The sequence below is a fragment of the Pocillopora damicornis genome, chromosome 2 (assembly GCF_964200805.1).
Source record: "Pocillopora damicornis chromosome 2, jaPocDami1.2, whole genome shotgun sequence".
Taxonomy (NCBI): Eukaryota; Metazoa; Cnidaria; class Anthozoa; order Scleractinia; family Pocilloporidae; genus Pocillopora; species Pocillopora damicornis.
The window spans coordinates 16,839,442-16,854,837 of NC_142671.1; the positions used below are offsets into that span (position 1 = coordinate 16,839,442).

Consider the following 15,396-nt stretch of genomic DNA (forward strand, 5'->3'; position numbering starts at 1 on the left):
GGTACCGTTGTTTTTAAATCCAATACCGCTTTAATGCCAAATTAGTCAAAATATATCTCAGTTTCAGACCATTCAGCTTAATTATGTCTCTTAGAGAAGACAAACTGGCCGCGGAATTTGGGGTCAGCCTAGGTTCCCGCGGGATCTGATCTCGCTCTTTCCTATAGAACGCGTGGAAAATCGAAGGGGAAACAACTCAGTCCGCGCTAACATTTTTTTTTGGCATTGTTTTCTTCTTCCAGTCCCGCAACGGACTTCGCCAAAACGTAGGTACTTCTCGTAGTCAGGAGCAAGAGATTTTTCATAATCTCTCGGTCAGGAGCCATGTTATTACTTACTCAAGTATTGTATCCTCACCCTCCCTCACCCAGGTTGTTTGGTTCTTAAAGGTAATAGAGAGAAGACTGGGTTCAAGTCACCATCGTGACCACGTCGCGCATGCAAAGTATGGCTGCAGGAAGGAACACCTTTCTTTGGCATGAAAATTCGTGACAAAATGCCCCTTCTGCATCACTTGGCTATTAAATCACCTTTATCAATATATGGCTCCTTCCGCTGAATATCATGGAAATGGTTACAGAGGCTTAAGAACACAAAAACGGCGAATGTTTATGTTCACGCACTCACCGCTGGCGGACACAGAAACATCTGAAAGTCGTCCAGGCATCAAGGTATTTCTTGAGGCTGTTCTGCTTTGCACGGTGTTTTCTATTTCATTTTAATTCTTAAGACGTTTCTCCTGTTCAATTTATTTTTATGCGTGGTAAGAAACAGTTTAATTCATTTTAAATTGTTTTAGTACCTGAACGCGGGAAATTTAAATATTTTCCTGAGAGCTCTGCACTCGTATGCAGCTAAATAGCTGCATCTGTTGTAGAAAGCGTAGATAGCTGTATGCTGTATCTGCGGTATACTATCCATTGTAGACAGCCTACAAGCTGGGGTGAATCTTGTGAAAGAGAATGTCAATAGATGTATCCATTTCATAGCAGATAGTTGTATGTAGGTAGTGTGGACTCTGCTGATTTAACAATCGGTTTATGCTTAGTGAAGATTTATCAAGATATGGATGCAAACTGAAAGTTTGGAGAACAGGAGAGAAGCATAAGAGTTGCTTGAGGCAAACTTAAGAGCATCTCTAACCTTCAGAGTGCTCTCCAAACTTCCCAATTACATCCATATCTTGATATATGTGCATAGCATGAACCAATTGTTCTATAGCACAGATGAAACAGAGTGTGCATGAAAAAAGAGATTTATTACAATTGTGTTGGGTTTACTAGGGTGCATTGAAGTGGACCACTAAGTAACTGATGTTTGCACTTTTGTAAAAGAAAAAGAAAATTTACTTTCAAAAGATTCCAATGAAAATCGCATTCAATAGATAACAAAAAATCTTCCAATTTATCTGAAATAAACTCAGACACATAAATTTTATGGTCTATTGCCATTGATGTCTGAATAATTGTTGCCAAATTTAAACTGCTTTGGTGCTGCTTTAGTCTCCTCCACAGCCTAACCAAAGATATTTTGCCATCTCCACTCTTTGAGTGGGTGAAAAGGTATTGAATGAAGAAAAAAAAATATTTCGAAAGCTTTCATGCAGGCATAACAACAAGGGCTCCTTAATCAGTACTTTCAATAAGACCTGGCACCCGCTAGAGCTCCGGCGAATATTCTAGTGTTAATTACCAGGTATACTTTGGAAGCTTTCAAGCAAACTCACAAAGGGAGACCTGAAACACCTCAAGATCTTCATGAGTTCTTTCAGTTGACTTTTAACTTTATGAATGGGTTTTGATGAAAATATTGATATTGTTTTATCATATATCCTGGCATACATTTCATACATCTCTAGCCAAAAAAAGATTTTGAGTTTCCAAGAACATATTAACTCAAATTTTGCTAAACAATTACCACATATCCTTTCAGAGGACTTTTTATGTGAAACTCAGGGAGCAAGCTTGTATGCCAGCAAATGGAAGATTTTGATCAGAATTAAAATGATCAGTTTAACAATTGTTATAAAGGGGATGAATATTTAATGATCATATACGGAAGTTTAACATTGAAAACTCTGTTTGAAGCCAGTTTTGTCTGAATGGAAGTAATGGGATTGCAAGAAGGAAATTGTTTTTATATTTCTCTCTGGTAGGTGCTTTACCAAGGTGGCCATCTTCTTCAAATCTTTTTTAAAGCAATTCTTAATTGGTTGTTGCCTACCTTGTTTATAGGGAATTAACACATGAGGGGGTGAAGTCCTGGGTAGCTAAAAGTGAATTAAAATTGTGTTGGGTTTACCAGCTTATCGACTAACTTTCAGCTAAGTCAACTAACTTTGACTTCTTGACTGACTTACGAACTGACTACATGACTAACACCAAATAACTGATTGCAAAATACAAAAGCTATCAACTTTGCCAACTGTTTCCCAGAAAGAGAAAATTGTTATTGGATTGTTATCAAACTTTTTGTGTAAACTGATGTTGCAAGGAAAACATTAAAAATATGTTGTTTTTTTTTCAGGATGTATGCCAACCTTCAACCATGTTTATTGATGATTGCTTTACTGTGGATTCCAATCATTGGCTGACACAGGTAAACAAGATCCTGGTAAACAAAGTTTTGGTTTGTTTGTAGTTTACCTTAGATGTGAAGTGCATGAAAGATGGGAAATTTTTTTCTTATGCTTTTTCTTATTCCTAACTACATAGAACATTTATTTAGAAACAGTCTTAACCAGCTATCCCCTTCCCTGCTGAATAAAAAATTTCCAAATAAAGTATGCACATATTATAGTTGAACCCAAATCAATTTTTCACCTTTCAAATGGTTTAAAGGATCTCTAAAAGGTTGTTTAAATTAAACACAAACATACACACACTGTAACTGCATTTTAATACCCAGATTAGAGCAAAACACTTTTTAACTGTAGAACTCAATAATATCTTTTGTAACTGTCACTGATAATTTCTTTGTTTCCTACCTAAGATAGAGAGGTACTCTTCCTGTTATCTCTTGGCGGTTGTGGTAGTGCAAGTAATTCATGAGATAAGTTAACTTATACAAAATAAAATACAGTGTTGTTAAGTCTAAGAAAAAGACTTAAAAAATATACAGGAATATCCAAACTGTTTTGGATACTGGACTGTCTTTAAGCACTGATCAGGTGTTTGACTTTGTACAAGAGATGGGAGACATAAAGCTGGCCTCTCAGGAGGCTGGTGTCACCCAAAATATCTCTTCCTTAGTCTTGATCTTTGATGCAAAGACTTGGTCCTTAAAAAAGAGGATAAAACTGTTTTGGACAATGGACTGTCTTTATGTGCTGATCAGGTGTTTGACTTTGTACAAGAGATGGGAGGCATAAAGCTGACCCTTCAAGGGGTTGGTGTCACCCAAAAAAGTCTCTTCCTCAGTCTTGATCTGTGATGCAAAGACTAGGTCCCAAGAAAGAGGATGAAACTGTTTTGGACAATGGACTATCTTCATGTGCTGATCAGGTGTTTGACTTTGTACAAGAGATGGGAGGCATAAAGCTGACCCTTTAAGGGGTTGGTGTCACCCCAAAAAATCTCTTTCTTAGTCTTGATCTGTGATGCAAAGACTTGGTCCCCCCCCCAAAAAAAACGGTTTTGGACAGTGGACTGTCTTCATGTGCTGATCGGGTGTTTGACTTTGTACAAGAGATGGGAGGCATAAAGCTGACCCTTTAAGGGTTGGTGTCACCCAAAAAATCTCTTCCCCAGTCTTGATCTGCGATGCAAAGACTTGGGCTCCTTAAAAGGAGGATAAAACTATTTTGGACAATGGACTGTCTTAATGCGCAGATCGGGTGTTTGAATTTCTACAAAAGAAGGGTAATTAAGGGTTGGCCCTTTAAGGAGTCGGTATCGCCTCAAAAAAATTCAGAAAAGGTAACTGATTTTAGATAATATTTCATACCCTTAAACTTGCAAGGAAACGGAAAGAAAAAATCTAGATTATTTTTTTTTTATATCTGATTACAGGATTCAATTAAGAGTGGGATTATCATGGTATATAATCGTCTTGGATTTCAGTAGATTGTGATCAATTCTATGAGGTGTCTAAGGCAAGTGGTTTGTTATCATTAAGAAGCTACACGTAATCAATCGAGGCTGACGCACACAACATAGGAGCATCATTTTAGATATTTTTATGTCGTGGGCTTGGGCTTCTTACATCGCGGGTTCAGTCAATCAGAATTTACTTTGAAGGATGGAATATAAAGAATGTAAAGCGCTTTCCAAGCGTTGCGAGTACAGTTTACGGCTTATGCACAGTTCTTCAACAAAATCTCGCAATGGATACGTCAATCCGCAACTAGCATACAGCAAAGCAAAACAACCTACTTACGGCCAACTAATGAAATTCAACATTCAGCTTTTTCGGAGGAAGAAGGTCTCGAACAAATTATTTCGCCGTAATGGAATATAACTAAAGGTCACTTTTTCAGAAGAATGGAAGGATTTACTTACCTAACTTACAGAAAAGTTTATGCTCAGGGACAAGAAAAATTTATGTACCGACGCAAAATGATACAGCCTTAACCGATGAACATGATCACATTGGGGAAACTGTGATTTAAACACAAAATCGAATAAATACGAGGTGAAAAGACTTTTTCAGGTAAAGGAAATAGTTTTGGAAAAACAAACCGAAAACCAAAAATCCAAACCATAAATCCGAGCAGAGAAAACGAGGTTCCGTAACTTACAAACGTACCTTAAAAACGAAGTTAATGAAATATTTGTTATATCTCTTGATTCAATTAGAGGGGGAGGTTTTAATCCGAACAAACATTTTGATTTCGCGGGCCGAAAACTTTTTCAGAAGAATGGAAGGATTTACTTACCTAACTTACAGAAAAGTTTAAACTTAAAGAAAAGAAAAATTTATGTACCGACGCAATGTACAGTGACCTACGGCCCACTTAAGTGACCAATCATAGCGCACGTGTGAACCGAGAGATATGATATGCTTATTTATTCGTCGACAGCATTTTACTCAGCTGTACGTCTTGTCTCTCGACGATTTCTTGATTCAGGCGCAATCCTCTCTCAAACAATTAGTTAGTTATAGAAGTATTCTTCGTTTCAAAAGCACCGTGTGAAGTGCACAAATAACAAGAGAAATCTTTGCGCTACTGAAAAGTAACGCGCCAAGTGCACAAACAACAAAGGTGTTTCTCGTTCTAAAAGCAACGCGTGAAGTACGACGAATTAATTGGCGAATTGGACAACCCTTACAGTCGGTGAGAGTTAGAAAAACCCATTTTTACATTAAGTTTTGTTGTCATTTTTATAGGAATGATGGACCATTTAATTCGTCGGACATAAAACTCGATTCCAATCCTCTAATAACTAACTACTAGGGACCTACCCTTGGGTTACTTTTTTTTCCAACTAATTCCTTTCAGTGAATTGCATCTGTTAAAACTGATATAAGTCAAGGAGCATCGTCGTCATGTTTTGAATCGTGTTTTCGCGGCACAATATTGCATTTTATTTTAACGAAGCTGCAGAATTTAACTGGTAAAACTTAGATAGGTACCAAACATACCAATTTTGCGAGATAGCCACAAACTAATTAGGAACAACAATGGAGGTAACAAGTTTAGAAAGAGTGCAGTGGGAGAGGAGTGGTAAGTGAAATTACAGTTCAACGAGAACTTGTTAAAAGACTCCTTCATGGGAACATTTTTCGAACTCTTTTGATTGATTCATTGTTTCGCCTCATTAATTTCTTCCTCTTGCACATGTGTCATTCTGCTATGACGGTCCATGAATTGTCTGTGAACAGTAAATTATTAGAACTGCCGACTAGTAAGTAAATAATAACCGCGTCCCTGTCCTCTTTCAGCCACCGTAGCGTACAAAAGAAAGTCAAGGGAGGCGAGAATACTTTTTTTCTGGTGAGTGTAACTACGTTGTACACTGAAGCGAAAACTTGTGAGATGGTCATGGACAAATATTAACTTTGGAAAGAAAACAAGACTATTGGTGGTTCTCCTGTCGTCGGCCAACCCTTTTCACACCCACTTTTAACCAGTTTTGTGAAGTCTTTATAAAAGTTTTCCATCTGCTAGTAACATTCATTTCAAACGGATAAGTTTTGTGTTACTAAACGTCTGTCTAAATACGTACTTTTTCCAAGGTTGATATTTTTCTTTGATTGGAGGACTTGTCAGTAACTGTGGCTATGTGTTACATAATAAGTGCTGTATATGAATCCTCGTTCTTCATTTCTACACAAATTTCACGAAGATCAAGAAAGAGGTCAAGAAAGAGTGGGCATTAATTGGGGATCGCGAGTTAGACAGTTTTGTCAATTGTCAGAAAGAGTTGCCTGCCTTGTGATACCAATATCTTCTAACACGAATGTCTATCATGACAGACGTTTGGTGAGAACAGGTTCTCAATCCCGTTCAGAATTTCCAGCCTAATTTCAAGGAAATATGGGGGGAAAGAACGCATTGATTGTTTAGTTTCTTGGGTGTGAAAGCCATACCCATATTTTCTCAATTTGCGTCTTTTTGACTGCGAGGAAGTACAAATGATGTTTATTGATTTCTAGAGATTTACCAATGTACATCTTTTCTTCTTTCAGGTCAACCTAAGAAAGGAAGTAAAATTTGGGGTCCGATCCGCCACCGTCCCGTCTCATACTGTTTCTTAAGTATTTATTAAAGCTGGCTAGCTTGCGCATGTGTATTAAGACAGATATTTGGTTCAGAAAAAACGCATGCGTTTGAAAATATACGTTACTCCCATAAGGTAGACAACTTTTACAAATACATCAGAAAACTGTTTGCGGGAGGTGGGTGCGGCGGGGGAGGTTGGATAAGTAAAAACAACTTTATTAAAACTATTGTAATATTAGTGTAGTATGAGAATGTGAGAAAAAGATTGTAATATATATTGGAAGATTGTACTGTAATGCTGTGCTGTTTGTATGATGTTTGTATCACAAGGTTGATGACTCTTACCAAGAGTCAAGGAAATTGTTTAAAAGTGGCGGGTGTGGTGTTAGATGGTGAACAGGGAATCGTTTTTTATTTCCTTCCAAGGCAGATAACTGTTCTAAACTGTCTAATAGAGACAGGTGTGGTGGGGGATCGTGGACGGATCGAACCCCAATGTTTCATTTTATTATCTGAATCGGGGGTCGATCCAATTTAGCTTTCTTTTCAAGATTGATATTTGTCTTTCCCATGCTCAAGATAATCGTGTTCCTTGGTATTCAGCTTTAGGAGGTCGAAGAAACCTGCAAAACAGGGAAATGAAATCATGACCAAGCATTTGAGCCATAAGAAGCATTGACAGTAATTATTGATGATACGACAAACAATAGCCTATAGGAAAGAGAAAGAGAAAGAGAAAGAGAAAGAAAAAACACCAAAAAATCACCGGCGATTTCATTTCGTTACATGACACAAGGCTGAAAAATAACTGACCTAACGGAACCATTTCGATCGCAGGAATAAGGCCCACTTGCAAATAAATTGTACTGCACGACAACGAAATTAAAGAAAAAAATTCTCTTAAAATTGGGTCTGACAGAACACTGAAGCGAAAAGCACTGAAGACAAAAAAATCACTGTACTAAATTTGATGAAATTGTTGAAGTCAAACCTAACGGTATTTTTGAACCTTTATGCAGAATCAACCTCTCAAGGTTTGAAATTCTTCACTTATTTGATTTTCTGATTGTCGTGTTCTGACCTAAAGACTGCTGCTCCAAAACATTTTGCGAGTGAAAGTGATAAACGATCAAAAGTAAGTTGACAGCGTCTCGTTGCCAAACTTAACATCTGAATTAAGAAGATTTGGTTTCTGTAAAATATGACTGTAGACTAAGGAAGATGGAGAGCTTTCTAACCTGTAATTTCAGCCTGAAACTCTAAATCACGATAGACATCGTCTAGTGGGCTGAACAATAGCTCAGCAGGTACGTCTTAAAACTTTGTACATTTCTAAGCCGTCCTCTGCAAGATAAGAACGTGAAATCACCAAAATTTGCGTGGTCTGAGAACGGAAACCTTGCTTGCAAATTATTTAAGTTTCCACTTGGAACTTAACGCTGCTTACTTACATGTATGTCATGCTGAAGGTAAGCTTGGTGTGGCGCCGTAAGAGACGGTTAACACACCAGCCAATCGCGAAAGAAAATAATTTTATAAACGTCTTCCTCGGCGTTGCCGTCCTGACTAATTTAGGTCTCTAATATCTTGAGGATAACGGCGTCAATCCAAACATTTTACCGTCCCCCCCTCCCCCCAACAAAGTGGGTCGACCAATGAAAATTTCATGACCCGTAGTTTCTGTAATGGTCCTATAATGGTAGACAGTCGTCTAAGTAACAAAAACAGTCAGTAAACTTGACATATTGTGTCCTGATTTATAGATGAATCGCTGTCCGCAGTCGCACAAGCAGTAACTACAATTTGTTTGTCAGTGTTCAAGAACTTCACAAAAGTCTTACAACAAGTAGCTTTATGGTAGAAGCGCACCAGCAAGTTGTTCAGTCTCTAAGTCACTCAGCCAGTCATTTGGTCTGTTAGCCATCCAACCAGTCAGTCAGTCAGCCAGTGTCAGGTCAGAAAGCCCACTAGCCACACAGTTAGTCAATCAGTCTCTCAGTACGCGGGTCAGTTGGGCTGTAAGTCAGACGGTAAGCCAGCCAACCAGTCAGCAGCGTTTGAACCCTTTTTCAGAAACAAATTTCACGTACTTTTCCCGGACTTTCTCAGGACTCCGACTGATTTTTCCAGGACTCCAAATTTCACCTCAAATTCTTTCATTCCCAAGCTTTCAAAATCAATTCTCCAATTCTTTCTTGTAACGCACCCTCTGAAAATTTTATTGCTTGAGTTCAGCAGATTTCCAGGCCTTTCCAGACCTATAGTCTTTTCCAGGACTTTCCAGTTCTGGAAAATGTTAAAACAAAATCCCAGGACTTTCCAGGTTCTCCAGGACCCACATGAACTCTAGTTAAGAAGTGAGTCAGTAGGCCAGCCTACTAGCTAGCTAGTCGTCAGTCATTTAGGTGGTTAGCAAGTGAGTCAGTCATTCAGTCTCAGTCTCTCAAATGAAAATGCAATGACTCATTTTATTTGTAGTCTGTACTTGTTTAGAATATCTGAATTAATCCTTTCTTCAGCGGGACAGTTAACCAGTCAGTGTCTCAGTCAACCAATCAGTCAGTCAGTCAGCCAGCCAGCCAATTAGCCAGCCAGCCAGCCAATTAGCCAATCTGTCAGTCTATCAATTAGTCTCTCAGCGAGCCAAAGAGTCAGACAACCATACAGCTAATTACTCAGTCAGCCATTAAGTCAGTCAGTCCATTTGCTGTGACAAAGGGTTACCACCGGAATCGACAGCTTTGAAATTCTTTACGGTGGCAAATTTACGTTATCAACTCATTTTATAATACTAAGTTACCCTGTTAGTCTGTCAGTCAGTCTGCCAGAGAGATGGTAAGCCAGTCAGCCAGCTTACCAGCCAGTCAGTCAATCAGTCTCTCAGTCAGTCAGTCTGTCAGTCAGTCTGTCACTCAGCTGGCCTGTCAATAAGACAGTCAGCTAGCACAACAGTCAGTCAGGTAGTCAATAACCACATATTGTAATTAAGGAGATGGAAACTTGATTATTTACCAGTGCATGGCTTCAAATAAGACAACTTCTGCAACCGCACAGCTTGACCAATTGATCCATGTACTGAGATTGTTTCACAACAAGAACCATCATTCAAGACTAATGAACATTCCACTTCAACTTATGCAGTTTTAAGCCATGCAGCAAAGGCTCTGAGCTCCAAGAGTGAAAATCCTGAAAGAAAAAAATGAATATCTAACAAGTATAGAATATTAACTACTATTAACTATTCACATTAAATATTGGATGATAGTTTGAGGAGAAAGTGGGGAAAAAAAATGTAATTTCGGGTCATGATACTCTGTTTAATATGGTTGATTCAAATAACTCAAGGTGGCAGCAAGACCTTCCAACATGGTCACAGCAGTCATAGGTTTTTGAAATTCCTTGACAAATGTTAATTTTCCTGAACCCACTGAGTTCGCGATTTCCCAAAGAGTCCTTAGAATGGCCTCCAGCCTTCTCTCTTAGCCATCCTGTACACCCATAAATTTATGGTTTCATCAAGTTACATACAGTGAACATGAATGGATAGTTGCTCATAGGTAACATGGAAAAAAGATTGACTTTCTAGAAAAACCCAACATCGAAAGTGTCACCACCTTACATCATAAAAGGGCCAAGACCGGATGGCTGACTGCATATTTCCTTGAGGTTTCACTTTTCCCTGAATTCTTTCAAAAATGTAACTTCTGCCTGACACAAAGTGAAATTTGCTGACTTTTCCCTGACCTTAAACAAATTTATTTTTCCCTGACTTTCTCTTGACCTGTGGCAACCATGTTTCAATGTGTGAAAGACCCAAAATTGCCAGATACATCAATAATAATACTACAATAACTTATATAGCACCATTTCCATGAGCTCAATGGTGCTTTACAATAATTGCAATTCTAAAAAATAAAAAACATTTGAGTTAATAAAGAAAATATCTAACAGTTGTAAAAATTTATTTCTAAAAAATAAGATACAATCAACTTGCTAAAATTAACTTAGGAAAACATATACAATAAAAAGAAAAAAGAGTGGTCAACTAACTAATAAAAGCCTCTCTAAAAAGTACTGTTTTAATCATATTTTTAAAAACATCAAGGTTCTGGATTGATTTGATGTCATCGGTTAGATCAGTTACATTAAATCTAGGACATGGAATTCCTAAGGCCCTGAAAAACTTAGGACATAAAAAACTGGAGGCCTACTACCCTTAGAGCAATTCAATGTGGCCAACAAAATAAATGTAATCACTTGAAATATGCAAAAGAAAGAAAACAAAATCAAAATCTATTGTAATTTGATGAATGGGGTTGTGGAACAATGACTGAGCGAAAAAGTGCCCTATATGGCCAATTCCACCTTGGAGGACAACCCCAGGCCAGCAATGCCCCAAATTCTGAGGGCTCTTAGACGGGGCCAAATAAACATATAAAATTTGACTTGGTACCAAGTATCCAGGTCTCCAAGCCTGACTTTTTAATGCAAAGTCCAGTCTCTCTATGGGTCAGCCAGGCAGCCAACCAGACAGCTAGTCAGTCATTTGGTTGGTCAGCTGGCCAATCTAGCTCTGAGTGAGTGAGTGAGTGAGTCAGTAAGTCAGTCAGTCAGTCAGCCAGTCAGTCAGTTGGGAAATCAGTGTGTAAGTTAGTTTGTGAGTCAGCAAGTAGGCCAGCCAGTCAGTGCATCTCTCAGTCAGCCAGTTAACTAGTCAGTGCATCTTGCAGTCAGCCAGTAAGCTAGTCAATGCATCTCACAGTCAGCCAGTTAACCAGTCAGTGCATCTCTCAGTCAGCCAGTAAGCCAGTCAGTCAGCCAATCAAATTAAAGAAAATTCTCAAATCATTGTGTATCACTGCCAAAATTTGCCAAAGTATTTAAAAAAACATTTTAAGGTTACTTTCAGCAAGGTAGGGTGTCTTGGAAATATTGTGCCATGTGCACTACTTTTGAGGGAACAATGGAAAACTGTATGTCACTGTAAAGCTTATAGGGTATCAATTATGAAAATAACAAAAGTTTTCACAGTTTTTGTTTAGGTAGGCATGTGCAAGCCTTTTAGCACAAAATTAATGGTGGTTACTTTATTAAATTACCAGCCTCTGTGTTTCCACAGACCTTCAAACAAACTGGACAGTATCACTTGGCAGATTATAGGCTAACAAACTGTGCGAGACTTTGGAAAATGCTTTGGTTGTTGTTATGCTACGCGATATATCACAAAAGAAATCTTTCACATTACATAAAAGCCTCACAAAATTCATAGTGTCAACATCTGATAAACATTCTGACCAATTATCAGGAAAATCCAACAAATCTAGATACCTTCTTAAGAAAAATTACAGTTCCATAAATTTGACTTAAGAAAATCAAAGATTTTCAACAGTAAGAGTCTAACCATTACAGTAGACCTTCAAGGGTTTCTTCCAGGAAGTAGCACCTACATGTATATGCATTGCTTGTGTAATAAAATCTTAGCAAAGTACTATAAAGCAAAAAAACTTTGACATAATGAAGAATCTGACATAATACTATTTTACTGATTTTGTCCAGTGGTATTTAGTGCACTCAAGCCCTAAAAAGCAAAATTAACAATGTTTGAAATTTGATTGCATTCATGGCAAAATTAATTGTGTCAATAAGCAGACTACAAATTGAGTGAGTAGGGCTTTTTCCACTGTTGGTTACCAAGATAACTATATTTGCTTATGTTCATCACACAAGAAGGCATAAAAGAAGAAGTATTTAGAATATCAAAAGAGTCACTCTCCCTTTGGCTTGTCAACATCTAGGTAACATTTTGGCCAAATTTTATAGAAATCTGTCAAATAAACAACCCTATTAATTGGCTTGAAAGTAAGGGAACACCTTCAAAAATAAACCCTGAGTTTTCTGCTATTTATGTTTTACAAGCTTTAATCATACTTTGTCAAAGAGGTTTTCAACATAGCAATGCTGCTAACTAATAAAATGAGAGCTTTGGATGCCCAAGTGCTCCGAACAAAATAGCCTTTCGAAATTCTCTGGATATCTATTATAGCTGTCAAAGTCTGGATACGAATACATTTATTTTTTTACCAAACTGTAGATATAAAAAAAATTATGTTTGCCCAGGTGAAAGAGCGAAAAAATTTTAAAAAGTTTGGCCTAAGTACAGGCCCTCTCTAAACAATGTGCCAGATCATACAGGACTTTAAAGAAAGAGTCCTAAGGCTGTAACCTTGAATAAAATTTATTGTAAATCAAACCGTTTGATTTCGTTTGATGAAAGCAAGGTATAAAACTCCAGTAAATCTCATATAAAATTGATTAGAGTGGTGTTTAGCTCCAGACAGTGAATTGGGAAAGAAAGATTTCTTTTTTCAAATTGACAACAAAAAAATTATTTTTGATGAATTTTTGCTGAGATTTCATTATAAAAAAGCTTTAAGTATCACTGTTAATTATTACTACCTCACCATCATAAAATCATCATAGATCATCATATATCATCATTATAAATCTTTAATTCGTGATGTAAGTATTAAACAACGCCAGAAACGTTTCCAAAGGGGATTCCATTCGACTCTTTTAAATCCATGATCAACACCACATAAAAATACCCTTCCATGTGCACTCATTTGTACGTTGTCCAATAATTAAACAAGTGAGACGCCAACAATTATAACATCGAGCGGCGATGAAGTGGCCGGGTACACTACAGGTACTATCACCAGTTACTCATACAGACTGAAAACCCTACAACTTAGAGAAAACAGTTAATCAATTGGACAAACCTACCTTATGTAGTTGTTGTTTGGCATTATTTGCATTCCGTTTCTTGTCCACATGTTCTTCTTTTGAACGTTTGGCAGCCACTTTATCCGGGGTTTTTTCGCATTAAACGTGCCATAAGTAATATCAAAGATGATACACTCATACGCGTACTTCGCCTTAGCTTGAAGATAAAACCAATAGTCAAAGAGGAAATTTCAAGACTTCGACCGCCATGTTACATTTTCTTTCGTGACCAGTTCTTTCGCGTCTTTCAGATATGTTCTGTGGGACAGGGAAGGAGTAGGTCCTACTGGAGCGTAAGCCCTCAGTATCAGGTCGTTTCGAACCAAAATGCGGTCGATTGCAACCAGGTTTGGATCGGTTCGTACCCAAGTTTGAGTCGGTTTGTACCCAAACCGCTAGTCAAATCATTCATTTATCCGAAATACCTCACGCACGAGCGCGTGAACAGATATCAATCGTTGCGAAGGACAAGTTGGTGAAGTCAACCGAGTAAGATAAAAACAAAGTTCTCCTGTCAGTATATTTGAGACCTTCTTAACAAAAACAATTTAAGTATTGCCCTGCGGAAGTGTAGCATTTTAAGGTTAGGGTTTTTCTATTATTTATACTACTGACTTTTTTGTTAGACAGCTCTTGTAGATGCGATGTCTTTTCTCCAATTGTTAACATGGAAAACTAAGTTTATTACTTTGGAAACGACCGAGCAGGGTACGCAACGACTCAACTGACTGGGTACGAAACGATCAGTGACCAAATAAGACAAAATAAAAAATCAGACACTAGTGTCCATAATCAAAAATCATACTCTAGAGTCCAAAATGATAAATTGGACACTAGTGTTGACAAACAAAATTTTGACACTATTGAGTGAAAAAAAATCCTCAAAATAAAAATATTCTGTCATTCTACCTATCCAAAGATTTCACCGTTCTATCATTTTTCAAATAGGGTCAAACTAGGTATCGTACCTTGCACTTATTTAGCAGCTCTTTTGAGCATATGTCTCTAATGAAATGATAAAATGCTCTCTTCAAGGACAAAAATTTTCTGAAAGTTTCCATGATGTTCAGATCATACCTACTTACTGATTAATATTTGCGCAGCTGTGTCATTCCCTCCTGGCTGCTATCTATATTTGAGACTTTGGAAAATTTCTTTAATTAGCCTATGAGGATGTTTTCCCTTGAATAAGGTAAACATGAGCACTTGTTAGGGGGGGTTGGGGAGGTTCTACATCGGTAAGTACAGGTTTAAGTTTGCCACTGCAGACTGGCTACCCAAGATCAAATTTACTTCATGGCTGCTGCTGCATCATTATGTATTGTTCTAGGCCAAAACAGTATATTCTCATAACGCCTCTCTCCTACCACAAATTCACAAAGGTGAATGCAAACAGGTCAGAAAACTTGATGAATTGCTGGGAGGTCACCTGCTATAGACAAGCATTCCCTCCAGAGAGAGCAATAGTACCACTGGTTGATTCATGTCTCTGAATTTCACTGGAATAAGCTTTGGTAAATGGTTCAGTAAGCTCAAAAGAATTACAGTCAAATCCATGAATGGGCCCCAGTATGTAATAGCAGTATCAGAAAGTCTAGATTTTCACATGGATACTGTTTTTTGTTTCTGAACATGATGAGTTTATGAAATAATTAAGAGTATCCACTTTGCTGCTTTTAAACGTAAAGGATCACTATTGTTGTCATTTCAAGTAGGTGTTACATTGCAGGAAGAAGGAGATCAAATCCAGTCATATTTTGGGAAAATTTAAACCATAGTCTCTTTTGAATAAAATGCCAGAAACCCTCAGTAAATGAGCCTTAACCTAACTTTGAAATAAGTTTCTCACATCATACAAGTAATTCAAGGATCTATTTATCTCAGACTATCTGCTAACAATCTACATCTGTCTTCACCCTTCTTTAACTCAAACAAAACAAATGCAAGTC

The 15,396-nt window shown here is 37.7% G+C and overlaps 1 long non-coding RNA gene across 4 annotated transcripts; it reads left to right on the plus strand.

The window, feature by feature from the left end:
* The first annotated feature begins 403 nt into the window (after positions 1-403).
* Positions 404-6,963, plus strand: LOC149050104 (uncharacterized). Of its 4 annotated transcripts, XR_016183901.1 has the most exons (5): positions 404-671; positions 2,527-2,598; positions 4,011-4,093; positions 5,884-5,935; positions 6,631-6,963. It is a non-coding gene; the product is annotated as an uncharacterized LOC149050104 (long non-coding RNA). The 4 variants fall into 4 exon arrangements; XR_016183903.1 differs by lacking the exon at positions 4,011-4,093; XR_016183902.1 differs by lacking the exons at positions 5,884-5,935; positions 6,631-6,963 and having other exon boundaries at positions 4,011-4,359.
* Positions 6,964-15,396: the final 8,433 nt, after the last annotated feature.